Below are 13,373 nucleotides of genomic sequence, written 5' to 3'. Positions count from 1 at the left end.
GAGTTGAGTGTGCCCCCATAAATGAGGGAATTAATAGACTAAAGGGACTTAGCTAGGGCTAGATATAAAATAAGTGGAACCTCTGTGATTTGCAAAGATTTTTCAGACTTAAGAAATAAATGTAAACCTGATGCAAAACACAGCAGTGCTTTCTTCTATAATTTGTAGGATGGTTATGTGTCAAGACCTTAAAGATTCCAAAAAGCTGTCAAACACTACCTGGCAAGAGTATTTTAAGAAAAAAAACAACATTCCTAGTTATTTATTAAGCAGTTCACTTCCTTGTCATAATACACAGATTGTCCATCTTCACTGGTTGTATTTGTGATGTTATGTTTTCCTCATAAAATGACAAGGTGATAGCCCCATCCTCACCCTTCTGTGAAGTCTGCTCCATGGCATACAGAAACACCTGTTGTTGTGCCCAACTTTCAAGCAGTTTGTTCCCTGGTACAGGCTTTCAGTACATCCCTCCATCAAAGCATAGTCTGTGGTGTACAAGTAACCTCACATTCCATGTCAGGGACAGACATACATCCAGTAACCCTACATCCCTCTCTCTCAGACATATAGTACCACGTACACTTTATCCTGATTTTTCATCTTCAATGCACACAATCCAATCTACTTGGTCCCAAATAAAACCTGTATTAATACACCATTACCCCTAATGCAGAGCAGGCCATGATTGACTGATTGACAGATTTTTTGACATTCGATTACCGAGAAAGTCCAACTGGATAGGAGCCCATTTTCAGCAGAGGCCTGGGAAGAAATCTCCAAAGTATTACAAAACATTTTAAGAACAATAAGTTTTACAGTCTTTAAAAATAATACAACCCCCCCTACAGTTTAAATAGTTACACGAAAAAAAGTCTTTCGGCTTTTCCCGGTTATGGATAGCCACAGTGGAACTGCGGTCCGCTCATGATTGGCAGGGGATTTTACAGTGCCGAGTTGCCAGCCCGATGCCCAACCTTCAACGAAGGCATGCCCACTCACGCTTGCACCTACCTGCATGTCTTTTAACATCACTCGACTGCAGGGAGGACATGCAGACTCCACACAGAAGGCTCTCCAGCCGAGAATTGAATGGGAGAACCTCTGGCTGTGAGGCGACAATGCTTACCACTGCACCATCACGGCATAACTAAATAGTTATACCAAATCAGACATAATATGAAAACATTAGTAAGAACAGATACAAGTTATATGACAATGATTACCTGGTGGTGTTAACCTTGGCTATAGATGGCTGTCACTGTTAACATGACACCCTGACCCCATGTGTAAAAATGGGAAAAAGGGGCTGTGAATAGATGAATTTAATAGTCGGAGAAATTGTAGCCATTTTATAGAGAAATTAAAGGTAAGTTGGTATAATACAAACAGGCACTGGAATATGAAGTGAGAGAAAGGCAAGCTTGTGGTATGTTTAGAGGGAACACTAGGGAAGAGAAATTGATAGAAGTAAGGAAGTGAGTGAAAAAAGGCAGAGTAAGGAGGTGTAAGGTATGAATAGGTATGTGCTCACATTTAAGGATATAGCTTATCCTGGTGTTGAACATGAGCAGAGCAAGCTTTTGGCAAGGAAGTCTTTCAGATTGTTTTTGAAGGATGGGAGGAAGGGTACTGACCTAATGAATATTGATAAGGAGCTTCAAGCTTTGGTAACATGGTACTAGTATAGACAATGCCCTGCAGAGCTGACAGGTTTGTGGACAGACAGGAGGTTTTGGTCACTCGATGGTAATGACTGAACAGAAACATAGTTGTGCAGAATACTATTTATATCTGGACAAGTAGATGGATTATAGATAATTTTATATGTGGTGTACAATGCACCAGTAATTTAAACATACCTCTCCAAACCATACCAGTCTTCAATGCACCAGTTCCGGACACAACCCACCACCCAAGAACAGTAGTTTCCAGTCTCTTACTTTTTGTATCCCCCTTTTCTTCCCAACTGCAACTCAGACCCCAGTGAGCAGTGTAAGCCCAACCACAACCACCACGATTTCTCTGTGTAGCCATGACAGACAGTACCTCAGTGTCCTCACTCTCAGCTTTATTACTAGTCCGCAGCACTTATTCACTCACTGTACACTCCCCTTCCACTTTACTACACATCTGATGATACATGGATACATCAGGGCTTTATGAAACTCATGTGTGCAAAGCATACAATTGCACATAGAGGCAATTCATCAAATATTTCATACCCGAATGAATTATCTAGTCTTCATCTTAAGCAAAGGATGCTACACAGTGTAAATATTTTGGCTATGTCTTCTTGGCAATCTGCTAATGTTCGAGTAGCAGACAGGAGAGGGGTGTGTGACAGTGTCTTTGGCATTACACCACCTGCCATTGTACTCCTCAGGCCAAATTATGATCTTATTCTGGCTGCAGGGGCATGACAGACTTGATTGTGCACCATGAGGCTTCCTGCACCATCAACTTTTTGATTCACACATAGCTATCACTGGATGGATAACTAGCATACCTTCTTCAGTGATGAAATTCAAACAGCAGTGGGCCACAGAAAGAATTTCCGTGGCATAGCAAATACCAGGCACACTGTCTCTGGTTCATCATCTACCACATTTTTAGCTATACACAGCACAATGTATTTTGCAATGTGCATAACTTGTGTATAAATTCATATTGCTTCTTTATTTGTATAATAGTGAATCACTCACTAAATCATGCAGTACATTAGGTCCCAGACATAAGACTACTAACATCAATCAATTTCTCTGCCAGTTTAAATCTTTAACAATGACAAATCACTTAGTGTCTGAGTTTAGAAGATTATCGGTTAGATCTAAGTAGATGGGTTATGCATCTGCTAATGTCCCACCCCCACGTTTTGACAGTTTGCAGCTGATGCTACCATCCCTTGACTGACATTGATTATTAAGTGCTCAGGAAGTTAAAGAATCATAATTAGCATATGGATGACTACCCCACAATCCCAGTATATAAAAGGAGAGTAAGTGTAACTACAGACTTATTACCTAGCCCATTGATAAAGTCTATTCACAAGGTTGTTTATAAATATTTATCCTCTTACTAACAACAGTGAACTATTTTTTTTTTCTTTCTGAGAAAAAGAATGCATTCAAGTCAGATTCCAGGGCAGACACTGTGCTAATTAAAAGTGGATTATATTCTAAGAATGACATAAAAAAGTCAAATTACAATCTTTTCTAATGCTTGTTACACTGTCACTCATGGGACTCCACAACAAAAATTAGGCCACCTCTATTTTATTTATTCATTCTTGTTAAAATGGTGAACAGACTACAGATGTAAAGTTTGCTCTGAGAGTGTTGATGGAGAAGTGCAGAGGAGGTCAGAAGGAGTTGCATTTTGTCTTTTTGGACTTAGAGAAAGCATATGACAGGGTACCTAGAGAGGAGTTGTGATATTGTATGAGGAAGTTGGGAGTGGCAGAGAAGTATGTAAGAGTGGTACAGGATATGTACAAGGGTAGTGTGACAGCGGTGAGGTCTGCGGTGGGATTGACAGATGCATTTAAGGTGGAGGGATTATATCAAGGATCAGCTCTGAGCCCTTTCTTATTTGCAGTGGTGATGGACAGGTTGACAGACGAGATCAGACAGGAGTCACCATGGACTATGATGTTTTTAGACGACACTGTGATATGTAGTGAGAGTAGGGAACAGGTTGAGCAGACCCTGGAGAGGTGGAGATATGCTCTAGAGAGAAGAGGAATGAAGGTCAGCAGGACTAAGACAGAATATATGTGTGTGAATGAGAGGGAGGATAGAGGAATGGTGAGGATGCAAGGAGTAGAGGTGGTGAAGGTGGATGAGTTTAAATACTTGGGATCAACAGTTCAGAGTAACGGCGAGTGTGTAAAACGGGTGAAGAGGAGAGTACAGGCAGGGTGGAGTGGGTGAAGAAGTGTGTCAGGAGTGATTTGTGACAGACAAGTACCAGTAAGAGTGAAAGGGAAGGTTAACAAGAGTGAGACCAGCTATGTTATATGGGCTGGAGACAGTGGCATTGACAAAAAGGCAGGAGTCAGAGTCAGAGCTGGATGTGGCAGAGTTAAAGATGTTAAGATTTGCACTGGGTGTGACGAGGGTAGACAGGATCAGGAATAAGTATATTACAGGGTCAGTCCAGGTTGGACAGTTTGGAGACAAAGCCAGAGAGGCAAGATTGTGTTAGTTTGGACATGTGCTGAGGAGGGATGCTGGGTATATTGGTAAAAGGATGCTAAGGATGAAGCTACCAGGTAACAGGAAACGAGGAAGGCCTAAGATAAGGTTTATGGATGTGGTGAGAGAGGACATGCAGGCAGCTGGTGTGAAATAGCATGATGCAGAGGACAGGAAGAAATGGAAACAGATGATCCACTGTGGTGACTCCTAATGGGAACAGCTGAAAGAAAAAGAAGAAGTTAAAATGTTGAACAGATCTACCTCAGACTCCTTTCATTCATAACCCAAATGATGAGGAAGACATTACAGAACTGTACAGAATGTATAATACACAAGACAGTTTAATAGTAATATACATTTTAAAGTTCACTAATTATGCCTGTTATGGTTGCACCTGCACCATGTAAATGTAGCACAAAGTTAGGAGCCAATTTACTGATGCAAAAAATATTGTTTAGCTGGAGAGCAAGTGGCACTTGTCCTTTTATCAGTTATTTTTTATAATATGTTTAAATAATTCACCTGGCTGCGAATACGCTACTGTTTTAGTGATTGCAAATGGATAAGTATGAACTTACTAGCTACAGTCTCTATTGTTCTACAATGCTGTGATCTTGGACCTTTGTGATTCTCTGTTTATGTAAATGACAAAATGATACACTGTAAAAAGTTTGAATTTAAACTGTTGATGGCTCTGCTTTGCTTCTTACTCTTCGTGCTATTTTGTGCATTAAGATTAGACAACTGAATGGACCATAATGCTGAAAAAAAATAGAAATGCTGTCTTAAATCTATCTAAATTAAATGTACATTGCAAGGTGATGACACATTCTGCTAATGACATACATTTCATTAAGTTGTCATCGCAAAATTTTTTTGAAATTAGGTTACATCTGTGCTTGTATAATTTATTTTACCACTGCTCAGGGGTCTTTTGTTAGTGTTTGCTGATCATCTATTAAAAAAAAAATGTGTGTGTGTGTGTGTGTGTGTGTGTGTGTGTGTGTGTGTGTTCTTTGTAATGAAATACACTGGAAGTTTTCTGAAACCTTTTGTTTAGCTATCAGATTGATCACAATTCCTCGGCTATTTTATGCTGGTAGTGTTCTTCCTTTCCATCCTGATGTAGCTCCTCTTTACGAAGTTGAAAACAATTTAGACAAGCCAATTTTTATTAATAATGTGCATTTAATTCAGCGAAAGGCTGATTACAATATACTGTTTTAATGTACCTGTAAGAACTTGAATATTCCAAGAACTAAGCAATATTCCCTCTTGGGAATTAAGATTTCCTGATCACATTTTTCTGGATTCACCTGGCCATGAATGTTCAAGTGCATTCAGCACGTATGTCTGTATTCACTAACACAGCAGGGACTTAAATGCCCCCTACATAATAAGCTCCTTTTCTTTCTAACTGTAGCACAATCGTTACCTTTACTTTCAATGTAATATGCTTGACTTCTCCATATCTGTCTCACCTCTTTCAACACGAACAAAATTATGATTTTATACATACATATATAAGTATGACAGTTAATGTTTTCTTTACATTCTTTGTATTGCTTTGGTACAATTTGCTATCAGGGGTTGCCCAATAACAGGACACTAACAAATGAGTCAGTGCATGTTTATCAACATCAATAAATTCATCAACGCATAAATAAATTTTGAAGATGGGAAGCAACAATTGAAATATTAAAGTATCCATACACTAATATTGAGGTTACTGTATCTTACAGTATAAAAAGATCCCTGATATAGTACCATCTCATTTCATTAATTCCAATATGCTCATTCGTGATTGCACATTACAGTGTCAGTCAATGAATCATAATTAATCCTGACACCAGGCTTATTGCGGTTTGAAATTAGCTATGGTCATTTAAACTCATTTATTTTAATGTTTTCAAAAAGTATTCTGTAGAGGCATTCAACATGTTATGTATAGTATCAAAAACCTTTGTAAAGTGCTTAGCTAAAACATCGCAGATTGCACAAATACACCAGTGCATCAGTTTGGAGTAAGATCCTGAAAATGTGTAAGATCTGGATTTTCTGAATGTGAATTTAGGAGTCCACTGCAGTATATGTTTCACTCTGCTTTTGTATAATGGTACCAAATCATGTAACTGTGCAGCGGAGACTCTATTAGAATTTGGAGGGACCTTAGTTTCGGGAAATCTCTCTCTTATACTTCCATCAAAATATGACATTTGCGTATTGCTAGGTAAGAACCCTTAAAATAGACTTGCAATGCAGGGACTCAAACAGCTATCAATGGCTATCTTGCTGCAGAGACCAGGTAGTGGGTGACACTAAGTTAAACTTACACATAAGGGATGCTTAGACTGTGTCAGGCAGGTATGAGCGTCAAAGCTATAGGCCTTACTTTGTATATGACCTAAGCAAGTAAGAATTTCCTTTATGGGATTCATGCCAAGTACACATGAAATTAGGTCATTTCCCACAAAATAAAGCTATTAGCAACCAGTCATATTCCAGTAGAGAAAGATTCACAAATTATCCTTCCTCAAAACTCTCAGACAAAGCTCAAAGATACAGACACAAAGTCATTAAGAATGCAACACAACAGAATGATAATACATTACCACCACATTCCTTTTCCTTCACATCTTTGACATGATTCTATCACAGAGTTTTAGAGGTGTTATTGGTTCTGTCTTTTACTGTAAAATATAATGTGCTCTCTAATCTTACAGTCCAAGGTAATCCATGTAGCACACTCCAGATCCCAGTTATTATACTACATACATGACAACAATAACAACACACACACACACACACACACACACACACACACACACACACACACACACACACACACACACATGCACACAGACACAGACACACACACATGCACACAGACACACACGCACACAGACACACACGCACACAGACACACACGCACACAGACACACACACACAGACACACAGACACACATACACACAGACACACACACACACATGCAGACAGACACACACATGCACACAGACAGACACACACACACATGCACACAGACACACAGACACACACACACACACACAGACACACACACACAGACACACACACACAGACACACACACACACAGACACAGACACAGACACACACACACACACGCACCTATTTGCTCTCCTACATTTTCATGTCAGTAGTTCTTATGATATTGTAGTGAATATCTGTTTAGACCAATACTGACCATAAATACTGTCTAGGAAATAAGTTGGCTCCTGTTATATGATGATTATTTACAATGTAAATATGTTGGGTTTCTTTATAATTACTCCTTAAGGGCTGTGTATTGAGTACCTGAAGTTTTTCTTCTTTTGACCCACCTTAAAAATGACTGAGCCCAAAAGGGCGTATCTGGTTATCAAACTAAAAACTGCAAATCCTTGAAGCCTACATATCACATTCAAAGTAACAGGTCAGCTCAAAATAAGTGTGGTTTGCAAAGTGAACTCATATACACCAACTACGCTATTGAACACCATTATGGAAGGGATAAACTATCCAAAAAGGTGCACAACAATCTGGCATAATCACGTGTTTCAATCTAATGTGAACAAGCGATTTCCATTATTTAGTGCATGAGGAAAAAGTCCTTTTCATTACAACAACGCAATAAACATTAATGGCAATCCATAATTATTTCCCTCATCTTTGTGGTATGGCTCCATTATATCTACTACCAACAATTTTCCATTTTTTTAATTGTCCTTGTAAGTCATCTTCTTGGCAGAGTGATTTCTTATTTTGTCCCAGTAATGTCTACTGTCTCAGGTCACAAGTTTAAAACCCAAAAACTGATTAAGCAAGCAATGTTATATAACGCATGCAACATTTATTGCTTAGAACATAACCTGAACAGATCTTCTGTAAAGCAACATTGAAGATTATCCAAGTGTAGCACTGATAATTGTGTCTTAAGTATCTGTTATTGTTGTGTATTATTTTTAGATATTTTAAAACTAAAGTCTATCTTTTGGTAGACAGACGAGAAATAACAAACCACAATTATTTAAATGTTTAACATGATAACCATTCTGAGCAAGGTTTTAAATATTCAAATTATGAATATAACCAACAGCACATAGGTTTACACTAATTCTGTACTAAACAGAAATGAAAGAAATGGATGCAAAGTACCTTACCCCAGTTGTTAAGTGTTAATTCATCACATGACAGTAAAGTCACTCAGCAAAGGATCATAACAACACATATTCTCAGGGAGTTTACAAAATAGCAGTAGTTCTTAGCTGAGAAAATACTCACTGTAAGACATAAAGAGAGGAACTCACCAAAACTGCAAATAATCAAAGACATACTTCTACAGATGCTTACTGCGCCATTCTACTCAGCTGATGTCATTCTAACGTCTATTTTCAGAAGTACTGATTTCAAAAGAAACCATCACCTTCTCTGCACAGATAATCAGAGTACAGCACATTGTAACATATGCCAGAATGTTTCCAAAGTATATCAATCTATTTTCCCTCTGAGCACACTATTTTCAGTTAAGAACCTCCTTCTCTTGGACTAAAAAGGTCTTCACTACAGTGCCTGTAAATGTGAAATGCTAAATGATTTCATTAGAACATAGCAGCTTGAAGAAAGTCACCTCAGCATTTATTAAAACTACATAATAACAAGGGAGTATTAAAGAAAAAAAAAAAAAAACAAGAAGAAACTCCATGCAGTCTGCCAGTAAAAACAAGTTTTACATGCTCAGACCACTCTGTGGTCGACATGATGTCATAAGAAAGCGCCAAATTAATTTCCTGTGGTTAGATCCTGGAGGAAAACCAATAAGCTCAGTTTTCAAACAAGGTATAAGGCAATGCACTGTCATTAGCATTTAAGTCAATACCCAGATGTGCCACAGGCTGAAAAAAAACTCAAACTTGTGGCTTTTCAGGTAGTTTCAGTTATGTGGTCCTATTAAAAGTATACCAAATAAGGTAAGGTAAAACACAGTATGAGTAGTTTATGCATTTTTGTATACAACCAACAAAATGGTTCCTTCATTATCAGTTACTTGATGTTAACACTGTATCTCACATGCTCCATCTTTGCAGTTTAATGCAAGAAACAATCCTACAAAAAAAAAATTACTATGAGTAATTATCACTGGAAAAACCTAGTACTAATCTCTGTTGTCATATGATTTTCTTCCTCATTGTAACTGCTAAATCCCCAGGTGTTCTTCACATTAATGGCATAACAGCAGTGATGTAAATATTTATAGATATGGTATTATCTTTATTATAAAGAGTATTTATTTTGTAATTAATAAATGGATTTATTTATTTGTACACTTATTTCAGCCAAAAGCAAGCCGACAATCAAGCCTTGATATATACAAGTAATAGCTGGTCATACTCTTCTTGCACCCTCTAGCATCTCGTATCAGGCCTTTCCAGGAGAGATAACCTCAGTTGCCAATATGTTTTTTGGTGGGGGGAGGGGTCACAGTCAGAAGAAATGACTGATATTTTTATGAATGTCACCTATAATTACTAGCACATATTAGTATATGTTAAGATAACATGCCTAAGATCCAGAGACTCTGCAGCATGCAGTAAGTACAGTTTTTTTTATGAACAGCTGTGTTATCACAAGTATATGCAACTGTTCAGAGGGAAAATTATGTGTGCCTGCTAAGTCACAACCACTCTATGCCCTAGAACTATGTCCTGGCATTTAGCCAGTTAATGTCTCTACAAAATTACCTTGTTACACAAGGTTGCAAGATTAGCTCTGCCTTAAAACAAATGCAAACCATATACAATTAGCATATACCCAATTCCTATACTAAGCCCACACTATGAACTGGCCGATACTGCTCCAGGCTTTTTAAAAGGCAACCTATTATTGCCATCTTCCAGTTTAAAAGACATTTGTCGGTTTTCAAAGCTGATGTATATATGAGATTCTGTTTCATGACATGAAGAAAGAAAATATATCAGCTTTTTGTCTCAGGCTCAGATATGCACCACAGGGAAATTCCATGCATAATTAAATAACCAATTTTAAACCAAGAACTTATTTTGAATTGTACATGTGTGTCACAGCACTCTGATGTAGCATTAGACAGTATACATATACAGATCTAATTAAAAGGAAACATGCAAATACATCATCAATTAGATGGCTCCTAAAATAAAGTAATAGTGAGCAGTAGGTTCGGTGGAACCTTGTAAAGTATGTATCTAATCAGTTCCATAAAAATCAGTGAAATACTTTTTTCAGTCTTCCCACCTTTACTCCGAATCCTAGCTCAGAACTCGCTGTGCTGTGTTTGAAATAGCAGAAGTCTGACTGGTCATTTTGGAAGCACAGTCTTTCGGTTACACTAATAAATACCTGGGATGCTTATAAATACTTAAAAGGGTACTTCACAATCTATATACATGGAAAAGAAAAGACAAGAAAAGATCCTCTATTGTCAAACATGCAGATAAAATTTCAAGCAAATTAACAGAATATAAAGGTACTACTTGACAAAATAACTACGTCTTTCCCTCTGTCTCTACGAATATATACAGGCATATCTATCTGTCTGTCTATCTATATGCAAGTATGGATGTAGAGAGATACAGACACACACATCTTTATCTCTCTCTCTCTTGCTTTATCTGCACACACAAATATATATATATATATGTATGTGGATCTACTTTACAAGCTCGAAATTTCAAAACTTCGATCTGCAAATGGTGAAGACCATAAGATCAAAGTGTTGAAACTTCGAAATTATAATAGAAAATGAAAGCAAAAATAAGTTTTTTTACATTTTTGCTTTCACATCCCCTGCTAAATAAATATACCAAGTCCGAAATCGCACTACAGTGAGGAAAACTGTAAATTTCCCTTTCCACTCTGTACGGCTATCGCCATTCAAAATGTTCAAAGTTTCAAAACTTTGATCTTATGGTCTCGACCATTTTCAGTTCAATTTGAAGTTTGAGCTTGTGAAGGGAATCCATGTGTGTGTGTGTGATATATATATATATATATATACATATATATATATATATATATATGGATCTACTTTTCTCGAAAAAGAAAAGTAGGGGACCAATAACGAACCAATAAACACAAAAAGGAAACACAAAAAACAGTGTTTTGCAGGGGGGCAAGCCCCCCTGCCACTCCCCCCCACTACTTAAATGTACTAACTCAGAGATCGCACTACAGTGGGGAAACAGATAAATTCCTTTTTCCCTACTGTAGTGTGCTTTGGTGCAGCAGTGTTTCCTGTTTCCTTTCTAATCAGTTTGTAGAACTGATCTTCGCAAAGGTGCACTTTTGTTTAAGTGCACTTTCGCATAAGTGGTCCTCTACTTTTCTTTCTCGAAATAATGCAGTTTCGACAAAGAAAAGTAGACTCATATATATATATATATATATATATATATATATATATATATATATATATATGTGTGTGTGTGTGTGTGTGTGTGTGTGTGTGTGTGTGTGTATATATATGGGTTTACTTCATAGCACTGAAATTTCATAACGGTGAATTTCATAACACTGAGATCAAAACATCTAAAACCCAAAACATTGAAAACCCAAAACACTAAAAACTCAGAACATTGAAAGTGTGCTTCATAACATTGAACACTACAATGCATATGTAAATAACATCCTCTCCACCTATAACAACACTTAAAGTAACAAACACACCTTCTACTAAGTTTCTGCAGGACCCCTTGCACCCCCCACACCTCCTGTAAATTAAATATACCAACTCCAAGATCGCACTACAGTGGAAAAAAGTAAATTTCCTAACCTCACACTGAGGTAGGAAATTAACATTTTGCACTGTAGTGCAATCTTGTAGATGGTATATTTAATTTACAGGGTGTGTGGGGTGGGAGCCCCCCATATGGGGGGGGGGGGTGCAGGGGGGCTTGCCCCATTGCAGAAACGTAGTAGGAACTGTGTTAGTTAGTTAGGTGGCGGAGGTGATATTATTTACTTGTGCAATGTAGTTTTCAATGTTATGAAGCACACTTTCAATGTTCTGAGTTTTCAGTGTTTTGAATTTTCGATGTTATGGTTTCAATGTTACGAAGTTCAACGCTATAAAATTTCAATGTTATGAAGTAGACCCATATATATATATATATATATATATATATATATATATATATATACACACACACACACACACACACACACACACACACACACACACACACACACACACACACAAAGGTACAACTCAAATCCTTGACACAGCTGTGTAGAAAAATCAAACAGGTAAGGAAGCTAAGGTGCATTTTAATGATGACACATTAATAAAGTTTAAGTGTAAGCTCTTTCACGTGAGAAATGGAATTTTTCACATTTAGCTGACTGCTGAAACAAAACATATATTAAATCTATTATAGAGATCTACAGAAAGTTCTTTCAGAGAAGATATTTCATACTATCATCATTTATCAGTGTAACAATACCACTCAAGGTACATTTTTTTAATATACACATGAAACAGTATTTTTAAATATTTTTAGGAGCCCCGAGCCAGTAAACTCATGCTCATTCATATGAGAGGGGTGCCTGCAGCATTCAATATAATCTGCTGTGCATTACTGACACCATTTCAAATTATTAGGAGGAAGTTTAGCATGAGCCCAATAATTTCTAACTAAAATTCATGCTTAGTATCTGTTCACCTGAATGGTACCGTGATTGCCTGAGCTTTCTGGAAGTCTTCTGATCACAGAAGAAAAAGCAAGACCTACTATGATTTCATCTTCTGAAACTACAAGCACTATCGAATAAGAATAACAAGGCATTAGATGCTAAAACATGCTAGTACTGTAGCACAAACTTGTGGGATTGTCACGTGCCGTGTCACTTCAGCCACCTGAAGTCTTATACTACAAGTGGGAATGTAATATACTAATACCAAGCATCATAGAACTATACTGCCATATCACGACAATGGAAGGAAGAGTAACAGTAACACAGTAATACCAAGCCTTGTAGAACTATAATGCCATATCACGACAAGTGAAGAGTAACAGTAATACACTAATATCAAGCATCATAGAACTATACTGCCATATCACGACAATGGAAGAGTAACAGTAACACAGTAATACCAAGCTTTGTAGAACTATACTGCCATATCATG

General features: G+C 37.4%; 1 protein-coding gene across 3 annotated transcripts in view; it reads right to left on the bottom strand.

Moving 5' to 3' along the window:
- Positions 1-13,373, bottom strand: part of TTC28 (tetratricopeptide repeat domain 28) — a 1,879,863-nt gene that overhangs the window by 1,229,762 nt on the left and 636,728 nt on the right. The window lies entirely within an intron of this gene.

Source organism: Protopterus annectens, chromosome 4.part0 (assembly GCF_019279795.1).
Source record: "Protopterus annectens isolate FY-2018-M chromosome 4.part0, PAN1.0, whole genome shotgun sequence".
Lineage (NCBI taxonomy): Eukaryota > Metazoa > Chordata > Ceratodontiformes > Protopteridae > Protopterus > Protopterus annectens.
This window is presented reverse-complemented; position numbering and strand designations above follow the sequence as displayed.